The sequence below is a fragment of the Anser brachyrhynchus genome, assembly GCF_964034855.1.
Source record: "Anser brachyrhynchus genome assembly, chromosome: 2".
In the NCBI taxonomy this organism is placed as follows: domain Eukaryota; kingdom Metazoa; phylum Chordata; class Aves; order Anseriformes; family Anatidae; genus Anser; species Anser brachyrhynchus.
In genome coordinates, this window is record NC_137695.1 from 159,378,453 (window position 1) to 159,384,766 (window position 6,314).

General features: G+C 41.4%; 1 long non-coding RNA gene across 1 annotated transcript; it reads left to right on the forward strand.

Annotated features, from left to right (window-relative positions):
* Nucleotides 1-2,397: 2,397 nt before the first annotated feature.
* On the forward strand, nt 2,398-6,065 carry LOC308190590. Its single transcript, XR_013947355.1, has 3 exons — nt 2,398-2,494; nt 3,960-4,046; nt 4,123-6,065. It is a non-coding gene; the product is annotated as an uncharacterized lncRNA (long non-coding RNA).
* The last annotated feature ends 249 nt before the right edge of the window (nt 6,066-6,314 follow it).

Genomic DNA, 6,314 nt, shown 5'->3' on the forward strand with positions numbered 1-6,314 from the left:
GCTTCAGGTGAGCAGCTTGGACAACTTCTTGCTGGCTGTGCTGCAAGAAACGTCCTGACCTGTGCTCTAGGAGATAAATAAACAATGCTTATGAATAACTACACCTTAAAAATCCAACTTAGGAAAATTCACCCCACAGTACAGCATTGTATACTGCTGTTCACCTTCTATCTTCTCTGCAGAGATGGGTAAGACAAAATGCCAGCCTGGAGGCTGAATTGGCAATATTGTTTGCTAGTGTGTGCCTGTCCATCTGCATTCCTCGTTACTGCCTTGTTTTGTGTTCAGGTTTCCATTCCTCTACATTTGGTCGCACTTTTTTTGACCTGCTTTTGTAGCCAGTGTAGCAAAAGAAGTCTGCTCCTCTGCTGTCGTGCAGAGGGGTTATGGTTATAGGAACAACGATCCTCTGCCATTTGTTTCCTAGCAGCAGGGGAGTTTGCTCTTCAACTTCATCCCAGTGGAGATAAAGAGAGAGGTACAATAAGAAAGAAAAATCCACTGTGAGATATTTCTGCCCTTTGTCAGTAGTTTCATGAGTTTCATTTAACTTCTGTTGGCATCCTGTCAGCTAGGGGAGTTTTAGACAGGGTTGGCTGGTTTTGCCCTGCATTGGATGGGGATGCCCACAGGTTTTTTCATTGCAGGGCAGCAGGGAGGCTGGAAACAACTGCAGGGTAACAAGACCTCAGACTGATTTAGCTAGATCTGTCTGCTTACATTTCTACATAACTTTACTCTGGCAGAGATAAAAAGGGTGTTAACACTCACCAAAGATATGTCATATTACTGTGCCAATGTATATAAGTCATAAAGGTGATGAATATTCCCCTGCCTGGTGACAGTGCCCTTGCAGTGATTTGGGAATGACCTGGACACTTGTAATTCAGTGCCACCACGTGTTTTGTTTTTGGTTGGTTGTTTGTTTTTTACTGATCCTCTCCAGGCTTCAGTGAGACGTGGTGTCTGAGCTGGTTTTCTCACCAGCATCTTCGTGGGGTGAATGTCCCAATGGATTCATGTCATGAATTGTGGTGCTCACATGGTTTCACCATAAATCGTCCCAATAACGAAGCAGGTGAGTACAGATTGCAGACCTTGGGCTCATGAAGGTTCAGTGAGGATAAACCCACCAGGGGATTACGAAACACCCTGAAACTTGCTGTAACAAAGCCATTGTGGAAGAAGCACATAATTAAAAACACTCCCCTGGAGAGAATATCATTTAATCTTCTTCACATAACCCATCATTAGGACAGAATACACTACAAAAGAAGGGATCTGAATCACAGTGAAAATAATGCCTTTTTTTTCTGTTGTCGTGTGATTAACTGGAATTCTGTGTAATAATTTTACACTTGATATAGAATATAAGGTCAATTATTGGGACTTTTAAATGAAAATAGCCAAGTTGTATTTCAGCAAACATGACATTTTTGTTGTGCATGTGTATCTCTTGGACTTTTGGTTTCTGATATGCTCTCCTTAAAAACAGAACATGGTTGCAAAGAGACACAACAGGGGACTAAAAGAATAATATTTTATTGAAGAACACAGGATTTATTAGACTCAATTAGACTGTGGTCCATTTGTTCCTGTATCTTGCCTCAAGCAATGAGTAAATTCCAGTATTTCAGAGGCAAGTGAAATTATACTGAAAGAGGAGACATGGGAAATTTTCTTAATGAAATTTGAGAAGTTTTCTTGATGACCTAGAACCTGACTCCTGCTAAATGGAAACTCCAGAGAGAGCTTTGAGTCTTACAACAAAATTTGGGTCAGGCTTAGACTAACCTCAGGATGAAAATTTAAGCTATCTTAGGTCTAAAACGAAGGGACAGCTCTCTCTAGCTTTTAAGGATGTGATATTAGCAACATTTATTAAATACTTGATAGCAGTATCTTGAGGCACTAACCTTGGTCAGAGCCTTTTTAGTCTCCGAACTGTATATAATAAGACACAGCTTCTGTTCTGGGTTCCCTTGTCTCATCGTATTTTCACCAAAGAAGAAGAAAAGAGTCAAGAAAACGAACAACAACAACGAAAAAGAAATATTATTTTCATCAAATCTTAATCTCTCATTGTCCCATACTCTCAAAAAAATAAAAAAATAAAGAAATTAAAGGGTTGAATCCCTTAAGTAGAGGGCCCAGCTCAGTATTTTAGTGATCCATCTTTCTGCCCCAAACTGGAGAGTGCTTTCCTGTGAACCCAACTCCCACAAGAAAGGTGAGATAAATGATAAATGCAAGAACCCTCCCCATCATTGTCACTGGATAAGCTCAGCTGCTCTTTTCTCGGTCTGTGATGATCTGATGGCAGCCACATTTGATCAGTTAATTCCCAACAAGCCCGTATAAAAGGAAAACAAGACTTTGTGGGGCTGGAGGTTTGTGGGAGTGGGGATCTCCTGCCTCCATAGTTCCTCTCTTTGGACCCAGAACTTGCCTTGTGATGGAGTTTCATTAGATCCAGATTTAATCAAGCGTAACAGTAGAGACCTCTTTCTAAATTATTGTTGATCCATGGGAGAATTTTCTATATTGCTTGAATTACGATATTAGAAGGCATGCAAAAGTTGTGTACAGTAAGGATAGTAATGCTGACTGCAGAACAGCTACTTTTTTTTTTTCTTAGTTTTTATCTGTCTGTGGATGATCTTGATAGAACAATAAGCAAGTGGTTTTTGTTTTGTTTTGTTTGCTTGATTGATTTTGTATGTTGTTTTGTTTTTAACTTTACACATGTGGAATGTATAAAAAGAAAGTCACAGTAATTCTGAATCTCCGCTGAGAATTCTGTAGTATTTCAACATATTAAGATTTTGGACCATGCACTTTGTATGCCTATTGTTTTTTTTGTGGCATGGTTTTGGTAGCAGGGAGGCTGCAATGATGGCCTTTGTGAGTAGAGCCCAGCAGCTTCCCCATGTCAGGTCAGAGCCAGCTCCGAAGGGACCCACTGCTGGTCCCAGTGAGTGCTGTTAGTTGGGCCTGTGGGAGAGCAGAGTTAAGGAAGGGGGAAAACCCAAACTGTTGGGCGGCAGCAGCAGCTGAGACAGAAGAGTGAGGAAATGTGAGAGAAATAGGCCTGCAGCCCCCATGGTGAGTGCAGCAGGAGGGCAGGAGGTGCTCCAGGCAGGCAGCAGCAGTTCCCCTGCGGCCTGTGGAGAGGCCCCTGGTGGAGCAGGCTGTCCCCCTGCAGCCCACGGGTCCCACACGGAGCAGATCTCCACGCTGCAGCCCGTGGAGGAGCCCCCGGTGGAGCAGGTGGATGTGGCCTGGAGGAGGCTGCGGCCCATGGAGAGCCCCCGCAGGAGCAGGCCCCGGGCCGGAGCTGCAGCCCGTGGAGAGGAGCCCACGCAGGAGCAGGGGGCTGGGGGGAGCTGCCGCCCGTGGGGGACCCGTGCTGGAGCAGTTTGCTCCTGGGGGATGGACCCCGTGGGACGGAGCCGTGTGGGAGCAGGTGTTGAAGAGCTGCTGCCTGTGGGCAGCCCACACCGTGAAGGGGAGGCGGAGACAGAGCGTCAGGGACTGATCGCAGCCCCCATTCCCTGTTTGCCTGCCACTGGGAAGGAGTATGTAGAAGAGGGCGGATGGGGGGAAAGTGGTTTTATTTTGCTTTTGGTTCTCCCTGCTCTAGTCTGTTACCAGTAAGCAATAAATTACATTAATCTCTCTTAATGCTGAGTCTGTTTTGCCTGTCATGGTAATTACTAAGTGGTCTCCCTGCCCTTATCTACGCTCATGAGCTTTTTTTCGCTCCTATTCCTCTGAGGAGGGGGAGTGACAGAGTGGTGTGGCATTAGCTACATACCAATGTTAAACCACCGCAATCTGATTTGCCTTTCCTTGGTTAATAAATACTTTGATTGACCAATCTGATCTTTTATTCTTTCAAACATTTTAGAAACCTTTTATTTATTTATTTATTTATTTATTTATTTATTTATTTTTAGTGAAAACATCCTGTTGAACTTGACTACAGATAGACAACTAAGAGAGATGAAGTCTGGGTTTCTCTGACTACACACTTCTCCACCTGGGTTAGTCACCCTCAATTTTCGTCATAGACAAGAAAGTCATATTCTAAATAAGTTTGTTCCATCTTTCCTACTTTAGATATTTACCTGGAGGTAGAAGATTCTCCAGCTCTCCTCTATATATTCACAACAGAAGCCCACAACAACTAGTTCTGGAGATCATGGACACAAAAGCCTATGGACATCAACGGGTGGCTATTTTTCTCTGGATTTGTCTTCATCCCAGAGGGAGCCAATGGCAGTTCTGAAAAGATGTGTAGCCCTGTGTGAGACCCTCATGTCTAACAAGAGTTTCTAATTTATAATTTTGCAGCCCTGACAATCCTGATACCATGAACAAAGAGACAGACAGAAGATGTGACACCATCATAAATGATGTAAACTAGATTTCAAATTATTTGACTGGAAGAGAGTGCAGTGATTACCTAGTCTGACTTCTTGCCTGCTGAGACAAGAAATAGGATTTTTCCATAGTAATTTTTACTTCAAGTCTAATAGCCATGCTAATACTAAAACATAATTTCTTAATAGAAGAAATCCACTATAACAAGCAAAAAATATCTTCTTGGTATAAGAATTCCAGGGGTGAATAATCCATCACAGAATTAGTTAAGCAGATTTAATAGTTAATAGCACACAGTTACAAATGTATTCCTTAATTTCTTTTCTAAATTAGAGTTCTGCAAATAATTGATATTTTGGCTTACTGGGAAAATTAAAAATAAAAAAGAAATTGGTAACGAAACAAAACATTTTGGCATGAGTAAACTCTTCAATTTGTAAACTAAAACACTGCTATGAAGGTCTGTAAAATATGGAGTGTAATTATAGTAGCACTGCAATTGTAAATGAGGGACTAGAGTGTGACTGATAAGCAGAAAATAATGTTCTAATAGGCATGAAGTGCACATCTCTTTGAAGACTAACAAAGGCCTACGTGAGACATCTGTGGGGCAGTGCAGAGGACAAGCACACCAAAAAAATATTCGAAAATGGCATGTAAAGGTAAAGAGCATCCAGACAACACGTGGCTCTGCTGGTGATTGAATTTTTTATGCATGTTATGTGTACGGACAAGGTAATTAGCTGCCTGAAATGTGCACATCAGGAGACTACAGGCAGTAGGAGAATGCATGGTATTAAAAGGAGAACCCAGTCTTCTGATCTGGATTGCTGGGCAGCTGGATCTTGCTGTGTAGTAGTGATTGGTTATTAGCACATGGTATCTGGCTTGCTATCTACTGTACTGCACCAAATGAGAAAAGTACAGGAGAAATCCAACCCTGAGTCCAGGTGTGCATTTAGAAGAGATCTAGGCTTAGCCCTAGGTCTGTTTTTGAAGCTACTGTTCCCATCCTAACCTCATGTGAAAACTCAGTGATAGTTTCTCTATTTTTCCCTCCCTTTTATACCTTCCTTCTAAAGCACATCCCTTTAGACTCCTTTACCTCTTTGGAAGCAGGTGGAAAGAAGGTCAGGAAAAACAATAAATTGGAAAATCTCCAACAAACAACACAATTACATTTTCAGTATGCTTAAACAATGCCGTGGCCAGGAACTTTGCCATGCTCAGAAGTGACAACTTTAAAACTAAACTCAGAAACTGAAACTTTGCATTCCTCCCTCTACCTATGTTTCAAATATATAGTAGATGTCTTCTGGGCCAACAGGCCAGGGTTGAATAAAATACCTATAAAAGCAAATAGAGTGGAAAGTTACAGATTGAGCTGAAGGTCTAGACATCCACAGGAGAGACATAATGTCCTCTGTGGATAGAAAAAAGTCTGCAACATGCATTCACCAAAATTTGTTTATGCTTTCCAGATCTGCCACTCTGTGTAGGGTTTGTGCTGTAACAAAATATTAAAACTTGCACTGTAATTAACAAGTAAAGAACCTAACAGTCACCACCAACCCTCTTGATACTATCTCAGCTCTTTCAACCACAGTAATAGATTCATGGATTAAAAAATAATTTAAATTACTTTCCCATGTACTAAACATAGGGATTGCGAGATCACATTGCACTGCTTTATCTGATTTTGGGCCCATCTGGTTCTAACAAGAGTAGTGAATAGGATTATAAGGGAGAATAATAAAGGAAGGAAAGAACTAATTAGATGTGACACAAATAATAATAATGCAATCTGAGATCACAGAATTTTGATGAAAGACATTGAGGCAACTTCTTCAGCAGTTAACTGAAACAAAAAATTGGTAAAGGGCTGATGTGAACTACACACTTATCTATTTATTTATTTTACTTCATTT